Genomic DNA, 12490 nt, shown 5'->3' with positions numbered 1-12490 from the left:
GACATGAAGGCTGTGTTGACCAGTTGATGGAAGTATTTCAGATTGCATGTGAAAACCCCACACTGTACCCTAGAAGTGCATTAATGTACATAGTTACCGATCAATAAAAAAAAAAAGAAATGTGCCACGTATGCCTATATTCTTAAGTGTTCTTGTTAGAAAAGGACACTGAACTTCATCAAATGCTTTTTCTGTAGATCAGATGATCTTTGTTTTTGCTTCTATTGATATGGTGAATTACATTTATGAATTTGCGTATGTTAAACCAACCTTGCATCCCTGGGAGGAAACCTAACTTGATCATGATATATAATTTTTTTAATGTGTAGCTGTAATCTATTGGCTAAGATTTTGTTGAATATTTTTGCATCAGTATTCATTAGTGAAATTAATCTGTAGTTCTCCTTTTTAGTTGGATTCTTTCCTGGCTTTGGTATCAGGCTCTTCTTTGAAGGTTTGATAGAATTCTAGTGTGAAGCCATCTGGCCCACAATTATTTTATTGTTGGACAATTATTTTATTGTTTCTTCAATCTTAATGTTTGATATCGGTCTATTCAAGAGATCTGTTTCTTCCTGGTTATGTCTAGGGATATAGTGTGATTCCAGGTATTGGTCCATTTCCTCCACATTGTCAACTTTCTGGGCATAGAGTTTTCTGTAGTAGTCAGAGATAATCTCTTGTATCTCTGTAGTATTAGTTGTTATTTCCCCTTTTTCATTTCTTATTGAGGGTATTAGAGATTTTACTTTCTGTTTCTAGTTAACCTTGCCAAAGGTTTATCTATTTTGTTTATCTTTTTGAAGAACCAACTTTTTGTTTCACTAATTTTCTGAATGATTCCTCTGTTTTCAATTTCATTTATGTCTGATTTAATTTTTGTGATTTCTTTCCTTCTACTAGGTTTAGGATTGGATTGCTCTTCTTTTTCCATTTTCATAAGATGATTCATTAGGTTGTCGATGTGCTTTCTTTTTGTTTTGGGGGCACCTAATGCAATAGATTTCCCTCTTAGGACTGCTTTGAGATTCTCTTGCCTCAGCTTCCCAAAAAGCTGGGACTATAGGCACCTGCCACAATGCCCAACTATTTTCTTGTTGCAGTTGTCATTGTTTAGCTGGCCAGGGCCGGGCTTAAACCCACCAGCCTTGGTGCATGGGGCTGGCACCATAACCACTGTGCTATGTCACCAAGCCGGGGATAAAAATTTTTGTTGGACTTGAGTTTCACCTCTACTGCCTTGTGGTCTGAGAAGATACAAGGTATAATTTCAATTCTTTTAATTTTATTGAGGTTTGATTTATTTGTGTCCTAAGATATGGTCAATTTTGGAATATATTCCATGGGCTGATGAGAAGAAAGTATATTCCTTAGCTTTGAGATGGTGTGTTCTGTATGTGTCTATTAAGCCCACTTGTTCTAGGATCACATTTAAGTCCCTTGCATCTTTGTATATTTAGAGGATCTGTCCATTTTTGTCAAAGGGGTGTTAAAGTCCTCAGCTACTATGGTATTACAGGTTATCATCCATTTATTGGTTCTATTTTTCCACTTTCTCATCAATACCCTTTATTGCCTTTGCCATCCATATTTTGTTCGTTTGTTTGCTTGCTTGCTTGTTTGTTTTTTGAGACAGAGTCTCACTATGTCGTCCTTGGTCACAGCTCACAGCAACCTCAAATTCTTGGGCTTAAGTAATTCACTCACCTCAACCTCTCAAGTAGCTGGGACTATAGGTGCCCACCACAACTCCCGACTATTTTGTTGTTGTTATAGTGTTGTAGTTGTCATCGTTGTTTAGCAGGCCCAGGCCAGGTTTGTACCCACCAGCCCCAGTGTATGTGGCTGGCACCTCTGAGCTATGGGTCCCAAGCCTGTCATCCATATTTTGAATTCCCTTTCTGTCATTTCCATTAAATCTTTATAGGAGAATAATGAGGGGGAAGAAACAAAAAAAAAAAAAGAGAGAGAAAATACATACATATGTTCAGTATATATACACATACACACATACTATATATAAATTGCAATATATTTCCTCAACACCCAGTGGCACTGTGGTGTTAGGAGCCAGAGAACACACATGATGTTTTCACTGTATAATATTGGGGACTAGAAGTCACTCTCCAGTTTCAGAGGAAATCTGGACTAGTCCTCCTGACCTACTTGTCCCCAATCAAGGCCTGGTCACTTTGTCAGCACTCAGTCCCCATGGGATTAGGATCCCAAAGCTCTCACCAGATCTCTCAGGTAACATATCTTGATCTTTCAAACAGTGCCCCCTGATATCAGTGTCTTTGAGGGGGGGACTACAACTCACCCCAAGGATGACTTCCCGAGCTTAGCAGGCACACCAGAGCCAGAGGTGCACTAGCACCCCACAGATAGTTTCTCCTGTGCAGCTTTTCCTACAATGGCAGCCTATCCTTAGCCAAGCCAATGAGAGCTTCACCCTGCCCAGCACTCAATCTCAGCCGCCTGATGCTGCTCGGAGTTCCCTTGTTCATCTAAGCCCCTTCAAAGCAATCCAGGGAGCAGTCCAGTCCAAAAAAACAAAAACTGCAGGACAGCCCTTTCCCACCTCCAGTGCTCCATGGGAGAGCCTCAACCTCTCCCATGGAAAGGTTGGTATGGGCCAACCCCTGCCCATACTCCAGCACCTGCCCTCTATGATGGTCCTCCTCAGCTCCAGACCTCCTTGTTGGCTTCTGGAGCCTCCTACTGATTCACTGTGCCCCCAGAGTGAAGGCAGGTTCCCCCAGCCAGAAGTGGCCAAAATCCTCTGTCCCCTATCTCACTAAGAGTGGCCACCAAGAAGATGTCTCTAGTCTGCCATTTGCTCCACCCTCTCAGCTCACCATTCTTGATTCTGCAAAATAACGTCCAGTTCATGTTCATCATGTGAGGAGAAATAGGGATATGCCAGCTCTAGTCACAAGAGAAATGTCTGGCCCTGCTGCCGCTCACAAGGGTCTCTGAAGCGCAGGCACAAGAGACCCAAACCTTAGAGAAATGCCCCTGAAATAACGTGAGAGGAAAGGAAGGTCTTGGTGTACTCCTGGTGTGTACATACTGATTCAGATATTCATGTGTATAGTTGTATGTTTGTGTGCTGGATGTGCTGGCATCTTTCCAATATATCCAAATGCCAGATCTCCAGGACAAAATTAGAAGTCAGCTCTGAACCCTTCCCTCCTTGCAGGCTGACCGTCTAGCCTGCGGTCGCCTCATCAGACCACTCCAGGCCTCAATGCACTTCTCCAGTGAGACATCCTGAGAGGCACAGCTTGAGGGGACCTTAGTGGGACCCCATAGAAGACCTGGCCAGGGACCAGGAGGTCATGGGGTATGGTCACTGGGGTGGACACCTGTCATCAGGCCCTCTGCCCCCCATTTATCCAATCCACATAATACCCCAAAGAGGAGCTTATCCCCCAGAGCAGGTGCAGAAGTTGGGGCTCAGAGAGGCCAAACTGCTCAAGGTCACTTTCATGAAGAAGACCAGCTATGCCTTTTCTCTGCCCACATCTCACAAAGTTCACCTCATGGCTGTCTATTCCTTTTTTATTTTTCAGTTTTTGCCCAGGCCCAGGTTTGAACCTGCCACCTCCAATATATGGGGCTGGCACCCTACTTCTTTGAGCTGGTGCCACCCAGCTATCTATTCATTTTTCTCACTGTTGCATCCCAGGGCACCCCAGCTTCAAGAATCAACACCACTTCTGTCCTCTTTCCTCTAGTTCCCAATCCTTTGATTGACACCCCCTTCCCAAGCTGCTCATCCCACAATATCCTATCCCAAAAGAGGACGTTATCCCAGTCCTCCCTCACACACATCTTCTCTCTGTTGCTGCCCTATAGACATTGCACTATCACAAAGTCCAGTCATTTTGGACTTCAGAAGTTTCTCCTGGTGGTTTCCTAGTCCATATTCCAGCACTGACTTGTCTCAACAGCCTGTCTCTGCCTCTGCGACCCCATGACCTCCTGACCCAACCCACCCCCATCCTTGCCACTCTACATCCAGTCCACATCCCACAGAGGCCCTCTCACAACCACAACTGGCCATGATCTTCCTCTAGACCAGTGTTTTTCAACCTTTTTTATCTCGTGGCACACTTGAACCTATAGTTAAACTTCTGTGGCACTCTTAAGTTAATCTAAAAAAAAGAATATACTTACTGTGCTTTGAACCTCTTTTAACATTTTTAATTTTTAATTTATAACATTTATATAATAACATTTTTAATTTTTTTTTTTTTTTGAGACAGAGGCTCAAGCTATGTCTAAGCTGGGTAGAGTGCATGGCATCACAGCTCACAGCAACCTCCAACTCCTGGGCTCAAGGAAGTCTCCTGCCTCAGCCTCCCAAGTAGCTGGGACCACAGGCGCCCGCCACAGCGCCCAGCTATTTTTTGGTTGCTGCTGTCATTGTTGTTTTGGCGGGCCCAGGCTAGATTCGAACCCACCACCTTTTGTGGCTGGCGCCTTAGCCACTTGAGCCACAGGTGCCGAGCCCCGATAACATTATGTTCCTGTATGGTAAAACTTGCAAGGATATTCATTATGCAAATATAGACAGTTTTAGCCTCTGGTACAATATCTTTGTACATAAAACTTGCACATTTCCTTTTTCTTCTGTAGCTCTGCATCATGATCAAATTTACACTGGTCTCCCTTAATACATTTCCTTTCAAGAAATTATTTACAAATTTGTCTTCCCTTGTATTCCACTGTACGTTGGTTGATGAATCCCTGACTCATTCTCACGTGCTGCTGCTTCTCTTTAGGTTTACCATCCTCCTCCTGAGAGCCACTGTTTCTCAGCAAAGCATTTGATTCTTTGCTTCCAGGGCCAGGCCATTTTCATTTCATTTTCTTCTTTTTGTTACTCTCATGATCAGCTTTAGTAGCTTTATTTTTTGTTTAGCAGCTTGCTGAGTATCTTTTGCTCCCTCTTTCTTCATAGATTCTTCAGGAAATGGTAGAGGTTGAGCAGCATTCGCCATTTCTTTAGCTTGTATATACTGTTGAAGTTCGTTGGCAAAATTATCTTCTGACTCCTGATTGCCCACATCATTATCACTATATACATCATAGTCCTTACTTCTTGATTTTCTATGTAGCAAATTCTTTGATGATGAGTTTCCAAAGTGCCTAAAACTGTGAGATCCTGGTAGGTTATTTAACATGTCTGTGCCTCAGTTTTCCCATCTTTCACCAGAGTCTGTGGCCGGTTTTTTGCCCAGAGAGGGGTTTGAGGGGTTTTGAGAAAAGATTCTCAAAATCCATTACCGAGATGGCAGCCTCCCTTTGCAGAGCCGGGTCTCTACAGAGTAAACCACCAGAGTGCAAGAAGGAAACCTAACTCCACTCACAGGACTGCAAGCCCCGCCCCCCATGGGAGTTTTTTTAATAGTTGTTATTGAGTTGCTTGCATTCCTTGTAAATTCTAGATAACAAGACCCTGTCAGATGTATAATGTGTAACATCGTCTCTCACTCTGCTGGTCATCTGTTCACTCTATTGGGCTGTTTCTTTTGCTGTGCAGAAGCTTTGTGGTTTGAGTTCATTTGCCCACTTTTATTTTTGTTGCCCGCGCTTTTGAGGTTTTATTCATGAATTCTTTGCCTAGATCGATGTCCAGAAGAGTTTTCTCTGGTATAAGGTGACCAGATTTTAACATTGGTAAAGCAGGACACCATTGGGGGGGCTGACAACAACGCAAACTTTGATAAGCAGTTCTCAATAATCAGTTCTCAACAATTATTTGTTATTATTAAAGTTTAACATTATAAAATTAACAAAAATAATATAAAACTCATATCCTGGCAAAATAGCCACATGGCAGCCGAAAACCATATATTCCCTTCCTGTTCCCCCACATTCCCTAGCTTGTCGTGCAAGGGCCTGAGGAAAAGCAGTTCATTGTTTTAAAAGGGAAAAATGGCTTCTTTCCCCTTTGCTTTAGCAGAGAGATACCAGAAGCTGAAGTGAAGCTGTTGCAGGTGTTCTTTATTTTTCTCTTTTCTCTTTGAGTCCTGGAAATCTGGCAAGAGGTGAGCAGAGAGCTGGGGGCAGAGGTCTTCATACCCCTCCTGTTCACTTAGGGCTCATCAAGGCTGAAAAACAACTCTTAGGGATGAGTTAGGCCACAGGTATTTTATTAAACAAGGGGTAGTTGTGTTGTGGATTTCTTCTTCAAAGGGGCAACCACGTGCTGTGAGTTTATTTCTCTTACTTTCTGTTAGATAGGTTACCAGTAAGGCCACCTTTCAATAATGATACCACTGCATTCCAGCCTGGGTTACAGAGTGAGATCCTGTCCCTAAAAAGAGAAAAAAAGATTAAAAACCCTGCAACTTATGAATCAATGATGACTCTTGTTTCATTTTGTTTTTCCAGAAACTGTAACATACTTGAGGGACTGCCTGGCTTTATTCAGCCAAAAAGAACTATATTAGGTATAAAAAGCAGGGAAGCAGGGCAGTGCCTGTGGCTCAGTGGGTAGGATGCCAGCCCCATAAACCGAGGGTGGCGGGTTCAAACCCGCAACTCCCCCAAATTGCAACAAAAAAATAGCTGGGCGTTGTGGCGGGCACCTGTAGTCCCAGCTACTCGGGAGGCTGAGACAAGAGAATCGCCTAAGCCCAGGAGTTGGAGGTTGCTGTGAGCTGTGATGCCATGGCACTCTACCAAGGGCGATAAAGTAAAACTCTGTCTCTACAACAACAACAAAAAAAAGCAAGGAAGCACTACATTAATATTTTAAATCTCATACTTAACCCCAAGAACTTGGAAATGCAGGAAATAATAACTGCCTTTAAACTAAATGGAAAGATAAGCAAGCCCAGGTTTTAAATAGGAAAGCACAATATTCCCCGGTAGCTTTGCCCAGATAGAAATGAGCTGGAATGCGTTAATCCATGTAATAAACACGTGTGACATCCAGCAGTCTGTCAGCCAGGGAGGGGCAGAGAGAACAAGAAAATGAAAACCACAGCGTTCAGGTAGGGTGGTGTGGGCTGCTGGGCTCTGCATCCCTGGGCCTGGTGACAATCCTGCCTCTGCAATGGGAAGGGAGGGCAATAGCTCTCTTGTCCTAGGGTTCCTGGCCACTCACCAGTGCCCAGCTTTCCTCTCTCTGGGGAATCAACTCCCATACCTGTAGCATGGGAACAGGGGATTGAACTCATGTCCACCTCCAAGGCTGACCCCTGCATGACCAGCTTGTCCTGTTACCTGTTATACTGACCCGTTTTCCACACAGGAGTGGGTGTGGCTTCCTGGATCCTGGCATCCCTAAATCTGGAAGGAGGCAGCCTTGGGATCCGACAGGGAGAGCAGGTGGGAGAGCACAACCAACAGGGATGAAGGGAGCAGAGCTGAGACAGCTGCAAGGATGCACACCGCTGGTGCACAAGCCACCTCCTCGGCTTCTCCTCTCAGTTCTACCTCAAGGGCAGTTTCAGGCCAGCACCACCCAGGACTATGCTTGTGGCCCACACGTTCCCTTTCTGGGTGAGACCACCCACCCATCTCCAGTGCTCCCCGCACGTACGGATGAGATGCGGGCTTGGGGATCCAGAGCAGCAGGCAGGACCCATCTGGTCTCTCTTGGACGACATCCTGAACATGCACTTCATCTTCCAGCCTCTTTAACCTATTGATGGATTTCTAGAATATGGTTCCCATATGGTGACTTCAGTGAATCAGCCTAGAGAGAACATGAGATAGGGCAGCTACAGCCGGCTGTCAGTATGAGCCCAGCTTATTCTCAATATTCTTTATTGGCAGTGGGAGACGCTTCAGTACTTTATTGAAGAAAGTAATAAATAATACTATGGTAAAAATAGTTCAGAAGTAGACTGTATGTACTTTGTTACATAATCAGAAAGTTCACAGAAGATTAATGGAAAAACAGAACAGTAATAATGAATTGTACAAGTAAATTAAAAGCAGAAACCAAATGTAAAAAGTCTTGCTGTCTCTATCTGCACCAGCTGCATAGTAAGTAACACACCATGATCTAACCCATTTTTTGCTGGCTTTTTAATATGCCACTTAAAAACTAAAAGTTTGATTTGCTACTTATACAATCCAAAACGGCTATCATCAAAATCTAAAAACGTCTGACTGAGTCCATTCTTTAAACATGTTTACAAACAAATGTAAAAAGATGATTTAGGCTGAGTATGGTGGCTCACATCTGCAATCCCAGCACTCTGAGAGGCCAAGGCAGTTGGATCTCCTGAGTTTAGGAGTTTGATACTAGCCCGAGCAAGTGCAAGGCCCTGTCTTTACTAAAAACAGCTGGATGTTGTGGTTGGCACCTGTAGTCCCAGCTACTCAGGAGGCAGAGGTTAAGCAGACCTCTTGAGCCTAGGAGTTTGAGGTTGCTGTGAACTATGATGCCAGGGCACTCTACCCAGGGCAACAGAGTGAGACTCTATCTTACAAAAAGAGAAAAGAAGGTGACTTAAGTAAGAAAAATAAGGCCTTTATTAGAATTGCACGACATCGTTTTTTCATTATCTGGATCTCCTGCCTCCATCTGCTCTGTGCACCAACATCTGTGGGATGACAGCACAGTGTCTGGTGATCGATCCTCAGAGAGTAGCTGCACAGGTGGCTTTCCACCTGAGTTCAAGGTGGACAGCTGGGAAGAAGGTTGGGAAGGCTGAGGCCGGAGTGCCTGAGCTGGTCCCCAGGTTACCTGAGAAAACTGCTCCCAGCTCGCAGCTTCTGGTCAGTCACTGAAGGTAAGTGACCCAAATTCAGAGACTAGACTAGGAAATAGTGTTCTGATAATCCTTTTTATTAGAAGCCAATATTTAACCCCAGATATTTTAAATCTGTTCACACTGCAGAAAAAAGCATTTCTTGCTAGAAGAAGTATAGTTAAGGTCAGTCATTAAAATATGACAACAATTGCTTGAAATCAAGTATGCTTATTTCAGAATGATTATTGTTTAGCTGGGTTGCATTTGCAAAAGATAATGCACATTGCTTGTGTCATGAGAATTTTACAAATGTAGTAAGATCCTTTGTCATGTCTTCTCATTTAAAAAGTAAACAATAGCAATGACAACAAAGGGGCGGGGGTTTCCTAGAATTAGGGAGATGCATGTCAGGTACATGATGAGAGTGGGCAGTGTCCTCAGACACACTACGGTAATTTTACGGTAATGAGGGTATAATGAAGCTGCCCATCCAGAAGCCCTTGGTTTCTCCCCCATCTTGGGTCTAACCTTCAGAACTTATCCTGTCCCCATCTTGTTTTGTTCAGGGAGGCTGGAAACTTTATTTCAAGACTTCCTGACTCAGCTAGGCAGCCCTGTGGCAGTGCCTGCCAGCGCCCCTCATAGGCGCTCTTGTGCACAGGTGAATGTGTGTTATACTCTACCCTGGAGGCAGCTGACCCCATGGGACAGATGAGCCACCACAGGGACACTGTTTGTCCCCTGGCCTGCAGCCAGCAGTGTCCTTGGTGTCCCTCTTCAGCCTCAGGAGAAGGGAATGCCAGATGCAGAAGGAAGCACAGACAGAAGAAAAGAGGGAAGGAAAGAAAAATGTTGCTGGAGCCCAACCACCAATGGACAGTGGAAGTGACCTAGGCCCTCCCAGGGACACTTTGCAGAAACTGCCATGAACAGCTCAAACACCACAGGACCTATCCCAGCCCTCTGCTGCAGTCCCAGCCCTCTGGCAAAGACCCTGTGGGTCTCAGGTTGAGTTCCAGTAAATTATTGGGTGGTCTAGAACTTGAGGTCTGCTGAGGAGAGGAGAGGAGTTGTGCATGTAGCCATGCAGGAGGCAGATGGGAAGCTCAGGTCTGTCCTGCCCTTGGCCCTGCTGCAGCCTTTTCCAAGACAAGCTGGTCGGAGGCCTAGGCTAAGCCACCCTCTCTGCCCTCTGTCACAGGGTATCCAATTGCTTCCTGTGGACAGCTTTAGGCACTAACAGAAGGGGCAGATAACAACAAAAATATGTTTTAAACCAAGCACGGGGACTTTGGGGCATTGGTGGGGGTATCTTGTCTACAAAGGGAGGCCTTCTTAGGAACTGCTGAGGGCTCTGGTCCCTGTCCTGCAGGTTCTTTTTTTGTAATGGGGCCACCTTTACTGGCTTTTTTCTCCTCAGACATGCTCAAGCCACAGTGGGGAGACCTGAGGACCAGTCTTCTAGGGCACCCATCTTCTAGGACAGGCTCTCCTGTCCTACAATGGGGAGCATTTTTCCTACTCAAAGAGCAGGGCCCTGTTGATGACAAGGAAGAGGCCACTTGTGCTGTGGGAGCCCGTCCATCCCAGTCTCGTCCTATGAGTGTGGTTGGGAGCTGCTCTTCCTGCTCCTATTCCACCCTTACCTTGAGGACCAGTTGGTGTTGAAGGCTTGACAGTTCCTAGACACTGCCTTGGCGGACAGGGGAAGGCCCTGGCTACCCACACGCTGTTTGAAAATGGGGATATGGCAGCCCAGTTAGCAGCAGCAGGGCTGGCAGTAGCCAGATGGGAGCAGCAGGGCTCCAGGCAACCAACTGGGCACCATCCGGGTTCAAGGCAGCCAGATCAGCAGCAACAACAGGGCTTACACAGCTCCCACAGGACCTGCCCTGTGCTGTTCTGGTCATCAACAGTTCCTAGGACTCAAGGCTGACACCTGTAATACTAGCACTCTGAGAGGCCAAGGCAGGTGGATTATTTAAGTTCAGGAGTTCAAGACCACCCTAAGCAACAGTGAGACTCTGTCTCTTAAAAAAAATAGCTGGGAGTTGTGGCAGTTGCCTGTAGTCCCAGCTACTCCAGGAGGCTGAGGCAAGAGGATCACTTGAGCCCAAAGACTGTGAGCTGTGACGCCCCAGCACTCTACCAAGGGCAACAACGTGAGACTCTGTCTCAAATAAATAAATAAATAAAACTTTATTCAAACCTAAATTTTTATTTAAGAAAAAAAAAATAGTTCCCAGATCTCTGGGGGACGTGGTCCACTCCATGGTAACTCTGCCAGCTGAGGGACAATCAGGGCCTCTGTTATATCTCCACTTCTAAGGCTCAACTTGATATCGGGCTGAAAGCCTCTTGCTCTGTGACATGTTCCCTGGGAAAGGGACTCTGTCCCAAGAGTTGGCCAGCTGGACAAGTTCGGAGATGCTGCTATCTATCCAGGACCCCACACTCACTCACCTCTCCAGTGCACTGCAGGTGATGACTTTCCCAATCCAGAGAGATGGCCCAAGCTGAGAGAGGCCATCAGGGGCTATGAGGCAGCTTGCTGGCTCCTTCCAGAAATGCTTGTCACTGGCCCCCAAGGGCAGGCAGACATGGGCCCCACCATGGTGTGGGGGGTGTTGACCCTGGTCTTGGTGATGGGGTCCCAGTTGGGTGGGAGGATCTGATCTGTCTTGTGGTCCTAAGGTTGGCCAACACAAACGTAGAAGGAACAAGGACAGGCACCCAGCAACCCTGCTTTAGGTCATAATAAGGAAACCAGGACCCCCAACATCCAGGTGTGGGGGGGATCTTAGGCATTAATGCCCAGAGAAGGAATCTCCAAACCACCTATAGTCTGTCTGGCAACAGGGAGCAGCTGGCCACAGCCTGATCCTTCAAGGTCCCCAGCAAGAATCTTGCTGCCCTGGGCTCTTTGGAAGCCCTTATATCTCACTGGGCGTTGGTCTGGGGGACAGCACAGCCAGACAAGGGTTGGGGAAAAGCAGTCTCCTGAGTTGGGGGACTGCCACATGGGCTAGGGTCCCACCTGTATGCTCTCCCCAAATCCTTGCTGGGTCTGGAAGACTGATTTTCCCCCACTCCCTGGCTCAGGCTGTTGTCCTCATGCCCTTGGAGGCTGCTTAGGAGTGAAGGTCTTCTGCTGCCCTCAGGGAGCTGTAGCTGCTTCCAGCATGGGCATCAGCTTTCACAGGGGGCTCTGGATGCTGCGACATATGAGTTCTGGGCCCAGGACCTGCCACACTCCTCCACGAGAGGAGGGAAGAAAGGAGGGTTGGTCAGGGTTAGCGTTGAAAGGTGCCACAAAGAAACAAACCAAGTAGAGCTAATAGCAGGGATTTATTAAGGCATCTGCCCCAGGTGGGCTGCCACCAAAAATGGCAACATCCCTGAGTTAAGGTAAGGGGCTTCGTTTAAAGAAATTCAGGATGTGGTGCCCGTGTAGCTCAGGAAGTGATGGGTATGTCAGTTGTAGCTCAGTAGCTCAGGGTGTGGTACAAGAGATCAGCAGGTCATATGCTAGAGGCCTTGTAAAAAGCTGGAGGTTATCTGCTGGAACTCTTCCGTAACCTGGAAGGAATGTTTTAACAGAACCAGAAAAGCAAGAGTTCTGATCTTTGCTGAGTGATTGTCCAGGCCCACGGGAGCCAGAGAAAAACTAACATTCAGCTTCACCCCCAAGCCCATCTGACCCCTACTACAGAGCTGAGGCCCACAGGCTCGGGTTGCTGGACTCCTTATGGTCCCTGAATGACCCC

The 12490-nt window shown here is 46.2% G+C and overlaps 1 pseudogene; it reads right to left on the bottom strand.

Annotated features, from left to right (window-relative positions):
* Positions 1–2963: 2963 nt before the first annotated feature.
* On the bottom strand, positions 2964–5292 carry LOC100941076 (annotated as a pseudogene).
* Positions 5293–12490: the final 7198 nt, after the last annotated feature.

The sequence above is a fragment of the Otolemur garnettii genome, unplaced genomic scaffold, assembly GCF_000181295.1.
Source record: "Otolemur garnettii isolate 467f Iridium unplaced genomic scaffold, OtoGar3 scaffold00140, whole genome shotgun sequence".
Taxonomy (NCBI): domain Eukaryota; kingdom Metazoa; phylum Chordata; class Mammalia; order Primates; family Galagidae; genus Otolemur; species Otolemur garnettii.
This window is presented reverse-complemented; position numbering and strand designations above follow the sequence as displayed.